Source organism: Lemur catta, chromosome 22 (genome assembly GCF_020740605.2).
Source record: "Lemur catta isolate mLemCat1 chromosome 22, mLemCat1.pri, whole genome shotgun sequence".
Classification (NCBI taxonomy): Eukaryota; Metazoa; Chordata; class Mammalia; order Primates; family Lemuridae; genus Lemur; species Lemur catta.
In genome coordinates, this window is record NC_059149.1 from 7,259,877 (window position 1) to 7,274,791 (window position 14,915).

A 14,915-nucleotide genomic window follows, 5' to 3' on the forward strand; every position below is an offset into this window, starting at 1 on the left:
ACAAACAAAAAATAACAGACAAGCCTATCATATCTATATGGAAGACAGAAATACTAATAGAATATGAAGAATTAGAAAATGTGTGGTTATCCCTGTGATTTTTCATTCTTTGTATCTGAATTTTTCTATGGGTGAGTCAAATCGGAGACACGGACTGCAGTTTTAGATGATTCTGTCCTGGAAAAACCTCTCAGGATGGAGTTTTTAAGAAGCATGGTTTGATAACACTTTTTCTTGGCTCTGTTTACACACCTACTTCACTAAATGTGGCCTACTCTTGTCTCCAGAAACAGTAGTGCTTTACTGGCTCGATTTTATCTCTACCTTTTGAACGCTCTCAAACTTTTAACTCTTTCATATTTCTGGAACAATATGCTCAATTGATCCTGTCTTCATCTTAATTTTTCTTTAGCTGTAACTCAATGTCCTTGAAAACCCACGTATGAAAGCACGTTTCCAGAAGGGTACCTTGATTCTATGATCTTATTTGGATTCCTTATCTTCCTCTTTAGCTTTTCATCTGTGCCTAGGTCATTACGCTGGAGAACTCCTGAGAGCCAGAACTCAGGCCTTTGCTCTACGGCCTCCTAGATCTGAAACTTTATCTGTCTCCCTTGTATGTATCACTTGTTTTAATAGCCTTGATGATCTTTTCTGTATGATGATTGTGTTGCCTAACTCATCTCCATGGCTACAGACCACATTTCAAACGGTGAGCGTCTCTACCTGAAAGTTCTGCTATCCAGCTTCGCAGAGCACTGCATTGACACCGAGGCTGTTAGGGCACGGTCTGCCGAGGGACTTTTATCCAGAGCCACTGTAAACACAAATTTATTTCCTCTTAATAAATCATTCTCCATAATATACTCAACTTCCTCTTTCTATGTTATACTAATTTCTAAAAATGCAGCTTGGGCTGGGGCTGGTGGCTCACACCTGTAATCCCAGCACTCTGGGAGGCCAAGGCAGGAGGATCGCTTGAGCTCAGGAGTTCGAGACCAGCCGAGCAAGAGAGAGACCCTGTCTCTACTAAAAATAGAAAGAAATTAGCTGGACAACTAAAAATATACAGAAAAAATTAGCCGGGCATGGTGGTGCACGCCTGTAGTCCCAGCTACTTGGAAGGCTGAGGCAGGAGGATTGCTTGAGCCCGGGAGTCTGAGGTTGCTGTGAGCTGGGCTGATGCCACGGCACTCACTCTAGCCTGGGCAACAGAGTGAGACTCTGTCTCAAAAAAAAAAAAAAAAAGTAAAAATGCAGCTTGGTTTCTAAGAGAATTATCAGTTTAAAAAAAAATGAAACAATCTAGAGCATACAAGAGGAATGAAAGAAATCACTGAAATACCAACAACCACTAACTGACATTCACCATTAATGTTTAATGGTTCATTAATGGTGACCACATTTTGCACCATCTTCATGCAAATTAATAATATACAAATTTTCCTGAGCATTTACTACTGTCAAGAATGTGTTAAAAACCTTGTTTGTAGTAACTAATTTGACTTTTGTAGTTGACTTATGAGGAAAATTCTCTGAAAGAGAATTAAGGAGACTCAGGATTTTCTGTGCCCTTAGTTGCCTGAACAAAACAAAATTAAATAATCCCTTAAAGAAGAAAATGCCATCTTTGACCTTAAAATATTTACATCATCTTTATAGATCTCTAGAAGTCACTAAAAAAATGTCCAGGCACATGATCTAATACCAAGGAATACAACAGACTACAGAAAGAGATTTACAGAAGAGTAGATTAAAAAAAGGGCTGATAGACTTTGAAATTCACCTCTTAACATATTCGAAAAAATTAGAAATAAAAAATAAGATGGGAAACTTTGCAGAAACTGTAAATAATAGCCAAATGAATATTCTGAAATTAACATAATTGAGGAGAAAATGCATGAACTTGCAGATATGTCAGAAGAAAATACAGCCTGAAGCCTAGAGAGAAAAAAAAAACAAAAATAACGATGACAAATACACAGAAAGAGAGAGAGGGAGAATAAGAAACACAGAGGGTGCAGTGAGGAATCTAATATAGATGTAATCTGAGTACCAGAGGAAGAGAAGGGAGAGAATGAGAAGAGCCAATATTTAAAGCAATAAGGGCAAAGAATTTTTTAAATGTAATGAAAGACACTTAGCCACATATAGACAAAAAAAAAAAAATCTATGCTCTTCAAGCAGGGCTAAATGAAATTAAAACCACACCTGATCACATCATAGTAAAACTGTAAAAACCAAATGCAAAACTCTTTAAAACATAAAAATTTCCTAAAAAACAAAATTAACACCTTCAAAGTAGTATCAGTTAGAGTGACAGAGGAATTCTCAAACAATTAAGACCTGACAACAATGGAATGATATCTAAAAGTGCTGAAGAAAAAAAAAAGTCAAGTGAGAATTATATATTCATGGAAAATATTATTTATAAGTATAAATAAAATAATTTCGAGGCAAGCAAAAATTACAAATTTATCACCAGCAAGTCCACCGTCAAGGAAACATTAAAGGATTTTTGTTTCTGCAGAAAGAAAATAATTTCAGAAGTAGCAATAAATGAAGAGCAGTGAAAAGGTGTAAATATCTGCATCCAAATGAATGTATATAAAATAATGTTGAAATAATTACTCCAACGATGACAATTAGTGCAGAGTTTTATTTAGATAGACTGATGATATGCATACATACATACATAGACTGAATTTAAATATATCACAATTCATACATCATGAATGTGAGGAGGGGTATAAATGGTGTTAAAATTCTTGCATGTTCTGGAGATAGAAATGAGAATTAATTTATAAAGGATTTTGAAAATTTACAAATTTTTGTATTAATTGCTAGGGTTACCAACAAAAAATGCTGTAAGAATGTATATACAACAAGCCAATATATGGAAAAAAGCTTATTAGTAAATAAATCTTCATCAGTACAACAGAAGACATAACAAAGGATACTAAACAGTTAGATCAAAAAGAAAGCACAGAGGCTGGGCGTTGTGGCTCACGCCTGTAATCCTAGCACTTTGGGAGGCCGAGGTGGGAGGATCGCCTGAGCTCAGGAGTTGGAGATCAGCCTGAACAAGCATGAGACCCTGTCTCTACTAAAAAACAGAAAAATTAGGCAGGTATAGCAGTGGGTGCCTGTAGTCCCAGCTACTTGGGAGGCTAAGTAAGACGGGAGGATCGCTTGAGACCAGGAGTTTGAGGTTGCAGGGAGCTACAGTGGTGCCACTGCACTCTAGCCAGGGTGACAGAGTGAGACCCTGTCTCAAAAAAAAAAAAAAAGCAAATAGTGCAGTGGTAGATGTAAAACCAAACATATCAATAATTAATTATATGTAGACAAAGCATTCTAATTAAAAAGTACAAAGATTACCGTATTTGACTTTTAAAAATACCTATAAATTCGACTATTTAAAAATATCTATATGCTGTTTAATATATGAAGTTCTAAAATATGAGCATACAGAAATGTTAAAATATAAAAAGAAAAAATATATCATGCAAACACTAATAACAGCTACTGGTATAACTATATAAATTTTAGGTAAGTTAGACTTTGAGGTAAATAGTATCATTAGAGATAGTTAGCGTTCAGAGAAAGAGAGTCAGTAAGTAGCAGATATTACAGATAGATATATAGATAGACAGACAGACAGACAGAAGACTTCAAGGAATTGACTTACATGATTGTGGGGACTAGGAAGTCCGAAATCAGGACGGCAAGCTGACAAGCTGGAGACTCTCATTTCATAGACAGAATTTCTTCTTCTTCAAAAGAACCTAAGTTTTTTCTCTTAAAACCATTTAACTGATTGGATGTGGTGCATCCAAATTATTGAGCATAATCTCCTTTACTTAAAGCCAACTGATTGCTATGCTAAGGGCTTCTCCAAAATCCCTTCACAGCAGCCCAGATAAGTGTTTAATGGAATAACTTGGTACTATAGCCTAACTTAATGCATAAAACTAATCATCATGGAAATAAAGGGGGACACTTTGCAACATAAAAATTCGATTTATCAGGAAAATATAATAAGTATATAATGTTATATACTCAGTTAACCTTCAAATATGTGAAGCAAAAATTGATGAAACATAAGACAGAAAGATAGACACATAATTAGACAAGCAAGGCAAAAATTAGTAAAGATATAGCCAATCTGACCATGGTTAATGAACTTGACCTAATGTAAGAACACCAAACTCAACAAAAGCAGGACATCATATTAAATGAAATAAGCAGATGCAGAAAGACAAATACTGCATGGTCTCCCTTATATGAGCAATTTGAAAACAAACAAACAAAAAGAGTTGATAATATCATAGAAGCAGAGAATAAACAGTGGGTTACCAGAGACTAGGGAGGGGAGAGGGGAGGGAAGGGTGGGGAGAGGGTACAAAGTTACAATTACACAGGAACAATAAGTCTAATCTATTGCACAGCAGGGTGATGATGGCTAAGATGATTAACAATAAGGTATAGTATATTACAAAATAGCTAGGAGAGAGGTTTTGAATGTTCTCATCACAAAGAAATAATAAATGCACGAGGTGATGGATATGCTAAATGCCCTGATTTGATCGTAATGCAACATATATATGTATTGAACATTAAATTGTACATTGTAGCCCATAAATAAGTACAATTCCAACACGTCAGTAAAAAACAAAGTGCATTTCCCTAATTTTTTGTTGAAAGAACGTCATGTAAACCAATGTATCATCAATATTTTATTGCTTAGCATTTTTCTAAGCAATTTACAAATATTAACCCATTCCATCCTTAAAACCATCCTAAAAGTTATGTATGTTATTATTCTCATTATCTTAATAAGAAATACAAGGAATGCAGAATTTAAGCAATTGTTCCAGCTCAAAAAGTAAGAAAGACAAAATCTGAGCCTAAGCAGTTTGGCTCCAGAGTCCATGACCTTAAAACCATTATGCTGTGCTGCCTCTGTCTTTCGTTTTTGTTGCAATAGAGTTAGGGGACATGTGTTTCTTGTTACATGAATGACTTGTATAACAGTGAGGTCAGATCACAAGGCATTGCTTTTTCTTTTAATCTTTCACACTTGGGTGTAACAAGGTACCTGAGGTTCCAGGAGAGGATTTCCACGAACTAGTTATATGTTGTGACAATTCTGTACATTTTATATGAGTACATCTTTGCAGCTCAAACAGCTAAAGTTCATATTCCAGAGAGCACCTTTAAATGCAGGAGATACATTTTTAGTCAGAAATCCCAACTTAACTGTACTTAGAAATCCCAATGAGGCCAGGCGCGGTGGCTCACGCCTGTAATCCTAGCACTCTGGGAGGCCGAGGTGGGAGGATCGCTTGAGGTCAGGAGTTCGAGAAATCCCAATGTAGTACATGATAAAGGGAAAGGCAAAAAGCAATATGCAATAAGAACAAAACAGGCAAAGTAAAAAAAGGACCAAGTGCAGATGTTAGGAATAGAAAATGTAGTAATTAAAGCGAAGTCCACAATAAATGGCAGAATAGATACAACTAAGTAACAAATCAGTGTGTTGGAATTATTATGAATTCAGTTCATTATTGTCCTTTGCCTTGAGCATCAACCCAAATTCTGAGATAAGAGGAAATTACCATTTAATATCCTTTTAAATCAATTCATTAAACAATATGTGAAAGTACTTCTCTGAGTTCTTTACTTGAGTCTTAGCTCAGGAAGAATGCCGGGCAGCCAATCCAATGTCCTGAATATTCTGCTAAATAGACCCAGTAATACTCAGTAAGGGCCAAGAATGTATAGGAGAGCCAAGTATCGTGAGAGTCAACAGTTGCGCAGACGTACATGTCTGTCCTTACAGTACCCTACAGAATAGTTTCACTGCCCTGAATATCCTCTGTGCTCCACCTGTTCCTCCCCCCCTTCCTCCCTGCAAACCCCTGGCAACCACTGACCTTTTTACTGTCTTCATAGTTTAGCCTTTTCCGGAATGTCGTATAGTTGGAATCACACAGTATGTGGCCTTATTAGAGCTTTTTTATTTCTTTTGTCCTTCCTTTTTTCAATTTACATCCTGATTAATGAAGCTGAGCTTCTATTCAGATGTTTATAGACAAATTGTATTTTCTACTCTGTGAAATACTTTTTTCATTCATTTTGGCTGATTTGGATTGGAAATATTTAATTATCTATCTGTAGTTCTTAATATTTCTTAATATTTGTATGCTAATTCTTGTTCAATTATATGTTGTAGATAGATACTTTTAAATTATTTATGGGAAAGGACTGTATTTTCTTTTTGTTTTCAATCAACCAAAACTGTTACTTTTGAAAAGTACAATAAAAATTATCTACTAGAAAATTAAAATGAGTACAATATATATTACCCCATTTTTATGATGAGCCAACAAAGATATCTTTACATTTCAATAAATATACTCATTTATCAGTAAAGATGATTTAGCAAAAATATTATTAAAATTGTACACATTGTATATTATGTGTATGTGAACAGGCAATTGACTGTAATACACACAGAGAACCACAACATACTTATAACTGTTTATTGTTACAATTGTAAGTAAAGAAAAAGTTATGAAGTAGTAATTACTCACATGAAAAGTCTGTAAGCACACTTGAACACTATTTTTTTCAACATTTAAATTTTATATGGAAGCAGTGTGGGTACATAATTTATACACTTTACTGTATATAAATTTGTACCCGTACTGCTTCCATTATTTATATACAGTAAAGTATATAAATTTTAAAAGTACAGATTGATGAGTTTTGAAAGCTGTATACATCTTGTTACTATCACCTTGATTACGATAGAGAATATTCCATCATGTGGAATGTTTCCTTTGCCTCATTTCAACCCCCTCCCACTCAGAGTCAACCACGATTTTGATTTTTATTACCATAGATGAGTTGTATCTGGTTTTAAAGTTACCATAAATCATTCGATATGTATTCTTAGAGGTCTGACTTCTTTTATAGAACATAATGTTTTTGACACTAATCCATGTTTCATGTATTGATCTGTTGTTTTTATGAGTCAGTAATTTTCCATTGACATGAACACACCCGTTTTGCTGTTTAGAGCTTCCCTGCTGGACATTTCATTTGTTCCAGCTGTTCGCAACTAGAAGCAAAATTGCTATGATTGTTCTGGTCCAAATCTCTGTAAGAACATTTAGACTTATTTTTCTTAGGTTCCTAAGAGTGGAATTGCTGTGTACCGATGAATTAGAGACTGCCAAAGAGTTTTCCAGTGTGGTTTTCCATTTTACACTTTGGTCAACATTACAGGGCTTTGTCATCATTCCACATTCCCACAAACAACACTTTGCAGCCATTTTGGCAGGTGTCAGTGGTATCACAATGTGATTACATTTGCATTTCCCTTATGACTAATAACAGTGCTTCTGATGTATGATTATTGGCCATTCAGATATCTTCTTTTCTGATGTGCCTGTGCAGGTCTTGGCAAATTTTAATTTCTTTTTAATTTAATTTTGTTTTTATTTTTGAGGAGTTGTATAGGAATTGTTGATTCATTCCGGCTATGAATGTTTCAGATATATGTATTGAGAATATTTTCTCCAAATCGCTGTCTTGCTTTTTCATTTTCTTAATGGCACATTTTATTGAAGAGAAATTTTTAATTTTAAGGAAGACTAATACATCACTTCTTTTTAATGTTGGGGCATTTTAGTGTCCTACCTAAGAAAACTTTACCTACTCCAAGTTCGTGAAGACTAGTATGTTTTCTGTTAGAAAAATTTATAGTTATGATTTTCACATTTATGTCTATGATTTGCTTTGAATTAATTTTTGTTCATGGTGTTGAAGTCAAAGTATGTTTTGTTGTTTTTGGTTTTTTTCTTTTTGTAATAAATGTTTATTAGAAGAGACAGAGGAGGAAGAAAAGGGAAAAGAGAAGAAGAAGAAGGGGAAGGGAAAGGAGGAAGGAAACAAAAGAAGGAAGGAGAAGGGGATAGAAGATCTCTAATATCTTCTATTGAGGAGAGTAATCAACAATCCTTCTAAAGTGTCAGGACACTCCAAATTGCAGCATAAATAATCTCATGATTGATCAAATATAAACTCAAGGCCAGGCACCATGGCTCATGCCTGTAATCCTAGCACTCTGGGAAACTGAGGCAAGAGGATTGCTTGAGGCCAGGAGTTGGAGACCAGCCTAAGCAAGATTGAGATTCTGTCTCTATTAAAAATAGAAAAAATTAGCCAGGTGTGGTGGTGCACGCCTGTAGTCCCAGCTACTTAGGAGGCTGAGGCAGGAGGATCACTTGAGCCCAGAAGTTTGAGGTTGCTGTGAGCTAGGCCGACACCACTGCACTCTAGCTGGGAGACAGAGCGACACTCTGTCTCAAAAAACAAACAAACAAAACATATTATGTAAACTCAAAAAAGAAAGGTTATTATAAAAAAAAAAAAAAAAGCACCGGAGAGAAGAATGTGATGACCTTGGAAAACAGCCTACATTCTACCTCCACAAGTAACATCAGAAACAGAGACAGCAATCTGCCTGAGAAGTCTTAGAATTACTGCTAAAGGTTATCTAAATACAAAACTTCTATTTGGCTTTGGAGGTATGAAGATAAAAATGCCCATGGAAACACTCAACAAGTGTAATCTCTGAAATACAAATACAATCACAGACTGGCCGGGCATGGTGGCTCACGCCTGTAATCCTAGCACTCTGGGAGGCTGAGGCGGGTGGATTGTTTGAGCTCAGGAGTTCAAGACCAGCCTGAGCAAGAGCGAGACTCCATCTCTACTAAAAATAAAAAATAATAAATTATATGGACAACTAAAAATATATATAGAAAAAATCAGCTGGGCATGGTGGCACATGCCTGTAGTCGCAGCCTCTTGGGAGGCTGAGGCAGGAGGATCGCTTGAGCCCAGGAGTGTGAGGTTGCTGTGAGCTAGGCTGACGCCACGGCACTGTAGCCTGGGCAACAGAGTGAGACTCTGTTTCAAAAAAAAAAAAAAAAAAAAAACCCAAACAAACAAACAAACAAACAAACCAAATACAATCACAGAGTTAATCCTAACAATTACCTAATGACACTGGGATCCTGAAAAACTACCTTACAGCTCCTATTCTTTGGTACCTTAATAACTGTTTATAATATTAATATAAACTAGGACTCTTTCCCCACAGGTAAGTAGAAGTATTAACCTACCTATCCAAAGACCTCTGATGCATCACCGATACACCTCTCACGTCAAGGCCACTGGTATACGCAGACCTACCACATACCATGTTGTTACTAGAGGCAACTGGAAGGCTAATTAGGTAGTAAAATGTAGAAAATAAGCTGATCTACCAGCCAATGTCAAAATTTTAGCAGATGGAAAATTCAAGTATCAGTCTGGTCATTTCTAAATATGTAAAAGATTTTAAAATACTCAAAATTGTCTAATAATTCAGGACCACCGAATACTAGGAATGTTAGCACTCATCAACAAGGATTTTTTTCTTCAATTGTTGACTGACACACCAACAGAAACACTGAAGGAAAATCACATGATCCACATTACTCTTCTCAGAAAGAAGAAAAAGGGAGGGCACAGGAAGTTAGTCACGCTGCATAGAAGAGATTTTAACTCACCCAATCTTTGTCACGAACTCAAAGCTAAGAGAAAGAAACTAAGAACATTTTTTGTAAGAATACTGACAGAGTGGCAATTTTGGAGTGCCAAAAAATGAGGTCCAAATATATCAGAAATAAGCGCAGTATGCCAAGCGACTACCTCTATTGTGAAGATGGCACTAACTTCACAGCACAGGAAGCGCTGAATCAATACTAGATATATGCACACACCAGATACGCAGGAATAACTGCTTTATATATGTGAACTAAAATAAAATTTTAAGACTCACCCCCTCACCCCACCAGCTGACTGAATGGACCCCCTAGTGGCCAAAGGAATATCCTAAAACTAAATTGCCTGCCGGGGGAGGGAGGTCAGACATGCGTCATCATGTCCCTCTCCCTCCTTGGGGGACATCCTTTGTAACCCATTAACAAGCCTAAGGGTATGCAAGACACACCTACAGGCCCTCAATTTACACAACAAGTCTATGTCATCTCTGATAAACAGCAACTATGTTAAAACATGCCAAGCCTTTAGACAAAGCTTCATGTCTTTAATCAATTACAAGCCAAAGAATCTTTAAACTCCCCTATCACCTGTAAGCCCCCGCTTGGAGATGGCCCACCTTTTCGGGCCAAACCAATATATGCCTCCGACGTATTGATTTATGACTTTACCTGTAGCCCCTGTCTCCCTGAAATGTATAAAACCAAACTAACCCACCCACAGCGAGTCCACTTGCTGTAGGCCTCCGGGTCATGATCCTCAAATTTGGCTCAGAATAAATCTCTTTAAAATTATTTTATAGAGTTTAGTTTCTTTTCCATTGACATACAGCAGTCTAATATTTCCTATATTTCTTGAATGTTTTAGAAATAACCTCTGCATTAGACAGAGGACTCCTCGTTCCTACAAGTATCCACCACATTCCGTTTTCATCCTTTTGTCAGGGACATTCTAAGCAAAGGGGAATCCTGATTGGGAAACTGAGTCTCCTGGAAAGAGAAACATAGTTGAAGTGGAATCGAAGAGCCGAGGCCAGCGCTTAGGGAGAGAAACACGCATTAGAAACCACGCGCCGCGGTTTCTGCAGCTCGAACGTGGGATGCGCCCCGGACACCCAGCTCGGACACCCGGCTCGGAGCGCGCCACTCGGAGAGAAAAAGAACTGGACTCTTCGCCGCCAAAGTTCAGGCGCAGGGGACAAGAGAGACAGGGGCAAGGGAAGTTCAGATGTTTCCAAAAAGAAGTCTTTGAGAAGACCCCACCGGCTCCTGTCCCCACCGGGCAGATGCGCTCTCAGGAGGACCGGCTGATGCTGGCGACATGTCCCCTGCGCGTCCTTGCCCAATCCGGGCGCAGCCCCCGGCGGGTTGTGGAGCCCCGGGTCCCCCCTTCGCCTCAGCTTCCGCCTCGGGCTCTGGCCGGGAGCTTCGCACAGCGGCCTCCTTGGTCTCCTAGCCCCCCTCCCAGCCCCAGCGGGCGCCCCGGCCTGTGCCCTCCCCGCGCCCTCCCCGCGCCCGGGCCCAGCCCCGCGGCCCCTGCACCTGGGCAGCGCCGGGTACTCCCGCCAGCCCCGCCCTGCAGCAGCAGCCAGGCTTGTTTTTGGTTTGGGTGAGATGGGTATTATTTTGCTTTAAATAGTTCATAGAATATACCAATGAAGCCATGCGGACTTAGGCTTTCTTTTATTGGGGAGTTCTAAGTTATGGTTTAAACTTCTTTAAGAAATACATATTTTTATTCCAACTTTCCATTTGTTCTTGGGTCAGTTTTGAAAAGTTGTGTTTTGAAATGTAAATATTTCCTCTACATTACCATATCTGTTGGCAAAAAAGATATTTTTATACTTCTTTTTACTGTTTTTTTTATTGAGGTAAAATATACATAACATAAAATTTACCATTTTAACCATTTTGCAGTGTGCAGTTCAGCAACATTAAGTACATTCCATTGTTTTGCAACCATCATCGCCACCCATTTTGAAAGCATTTTCATTATCCCAAACTAAAACTCTCAAGCTGTTAAATAATAACTCCCCGTTTCCCTGTCCCCCCCAGCCTCTGGCTACTACCCATATGCTTTCTACCTCTATGAATTTGCCTATGCCAGGAACATTATAGAAGTGGAAACATAACAACATTTCTTCTTTTGTGTCTGCTTATTTTACTTAGAACAATGTCTTTGAAGTCCATTCATGTTTTAGCATGTGCCAGAATTTCATTCCCTTTTTAAGTCTGCATAATATTTCAGGGTCCATATATACCACATTTTGTTTGTCACTTCATCTGTGTATATTTGGGTTGTTTTAATCTTTTGGCTATTGTGAATAATGCTGCTTTGGATAATGGTATGCAGATCCCTAAGTCTGTACTTTCTTTTTTTTTTTTTAAATATATACCCAGAAGTAAAATTGGTGAATCATATGGTAATTCTAGTCTTAATTCTTTGAGGAACGGCCGTACTGTTTTCCACGATGACTACACCATTTACACCCCCATCAGTGGTGCACAAGGGTGCACAAGGGTTCTAATTTCTCCACGTCCTCACCAATGCTGGGCATTTTCTGGTGTGTTGTTGTTGTTTATGTCATAGTAATTTTAATGGTTGTGAAATGGTATCTCATTGTGGTTTGCTTTGTATTTCTCTAATGATTAGTGATGCTGAGGATCTTTTCATGTGGTTACTGGCCATTTATATATCTTCTTTAGAATTATGTTCTTTGTCCATTTTTAATTGTGGTGTTTGTTTTGTTATTGAGTTTTAACTATTCTTTATATTCTGAATATTGGTCCCTTTTTAGATACATGATTTACAAATATTTTCTCTAATTTCATACCTTCTCTTTTTACTTTATTTTCTTTGTTTTTAAATTTTTTTTTTAATTTTTTTTGAGGCAGAGTCCTGCTCTGTCACCCTGGCTAGAGTGCTGTGGCATCAGCCTAGCTCACAGCAACCTCAAACTCCTGGATTCAAGCAATCCTACTGCCTCAGCCTCCCGAGTAGCTGGGAGTACAGGTGTGTGCCACTATGCCCGGCTAATTTTTTCTATATATTTTTAGTTGTCCAGCTAATTTGTTTCTATTTCTTTTTTAGTAGAGATGGGATCTCACTCTTGCTCAGGCTGGTCTTGAACTGCTGAGCTCAAACGATCCACCCGCCTCGGCTTCCCAAATGCTAGGATTACAAGCATGAGCCACTGCACCTGGCCCATATGACTTTTTAAAAGATAGTTGCCATGCGATAGAACAATATATTGCCATTTGGCAATTCTTTACTTTTTTATTTTATTTATTTTCCATTTAATATTTAGAGGGTCCAGCACAGATTGAGTTAATTGACTACAGTCTATTTTCCCATTGATTACATTGGACAACGGACAGAATACACAAGTAAACTACTGATAACTCAAAGTAATATCAAGTAGATTGAGGACTAAAGTCAAAATTTGAGTAATCATGCATAGGAGATTGAGGTTTGCAATTTTATTTTTTTCTTTCTTTCTCTCCTGATTATGTCCCCAAACTGTTCCAAATCCTAGAATGGTTCAATAGATGTTGAGTAAAATGGTCTTCTCTCTAGTCAGAAGACTGAAAAATTTATTCTTGCATGTTGGAAATTGTGCATGGGAGGGGGATCTCCACTTGTGTTTTTTCTCTTTCCTTTCTCTCCTTGCCCTACTCTGAAGCCAGCCACAGCTGTGATACAGGACTGCCACAGAGGTGACCCATAGGCACCTCAAGCCCTGACCGAAGGATGTTCGGCCAGTGGAACTAGGAGAAGGTGCCATTAGTGGAAGGCTGTGGGAAGAATGTGCTTTGTATTCCTCTCTCTTTTAGCAACACCTCACTCCAAAGCCGACTCCAGTCAGGCACGATTGCACATCAATGCAAAAGGCTAAAGCTCAGAACTAACACTGTCTGAACAAAGAAACTGGACAAAAGGGCCCTGGGGCATCCATGCATGTGGAAGAAATCAGAAAGACAAGAGCATTAAAAAATGCATCTTCTAATTCTGGGATGAACTAAGGTAAATTCTGGGCTCTTATCCCGAGCAGGGCACACACAGAACAGATCTAAAGAAGTATATTACATGTTTCCACAACTGAAATATGATATAGATGACTTCCTAAATCTCAGACTAAACCTTGTGTGGGTGGCTCATGCAGCAGGCAGACCCACATAGCATAGAGAAAGCTCTGAAAGCTGAACTGACATCGAGTTATTGCCCACAGAAGATGAGACAGAACTGTAGTCTGAACCTAAGAGTTTGATGGCTTATTCAAACACAAACAAGAAATCATCATTCACTAGATTTTAACAAGATCTAGAATATTGCAACATGCTATTAAAAATGTTAAAGATATAATCCAAAATTACATGGCATTCAGAGAACCATGAAGATCTGACCAATATTCAAGGAAAAATACAATCAATTGATGCCAATCCGGAGAGTATACACATTATAACCATCTTCCATGAGGTAAATGTGAATAGTCTTAAAGTCAATGAAAAGATAGACATTCTCAAAGAAATTGAAAAATATAAACCAAAGGCACAATTACAATATGTAGTACAAAATAAATGCAATGCCTGAAATTCAAAATAATCTATATTGGCTCAAAAGCAGAATGAAGATGACAGAGGAAAGAGTCAGTGAGTTTAGAGAAAAAACAATAGAAATTATCCAATCTCAACTACAAAGAAAAAAATGATTTAAAAAGAAGAAGGAGAAAGCACTACTGAGTCTTAGGGACTCATGAGGGAATATCAAAACATTCATGTCATTGGCCCCAGAAAAGTAAAAAAGAAATTGATGCAGAATAATACATTTGCAGACATAATGGCTGAAAACCTTCCAAATTTGATTAAATATATACATTAACAGATTCAAGAATTGCAAACAGTGTAAACTCAAAGAAAAGTACATATAATAATGAAACTGCTAAAAATCAAAGATAAAAAAATCTTCAAAACATTCAGAGAAAAAGGGCATGTTACACTTAAGAGAACGACGATTCCTATTATTGCAGGTTTGTCATGAGACACCGTGGTAGTCAGACAGCCACAGAGCATTATTCTTAGCGTCCAGAAACAACTACCAGATCAGACTTCCACCATCCGTAAAAGTCTCCTGCAGGAATGAATGGGAAATACAGACATTCTCTGATAAGGAAATATGGGACAATTTCTCAACAGCAAACCTGCTCCAAGAGAAGTGCTTAGGAAGTTTTACAGGTTGAAAGAAAAGTATTCCAAAGAGATACATGAAACTTCAGGAGTGAAGGAGGAGGAACAGAA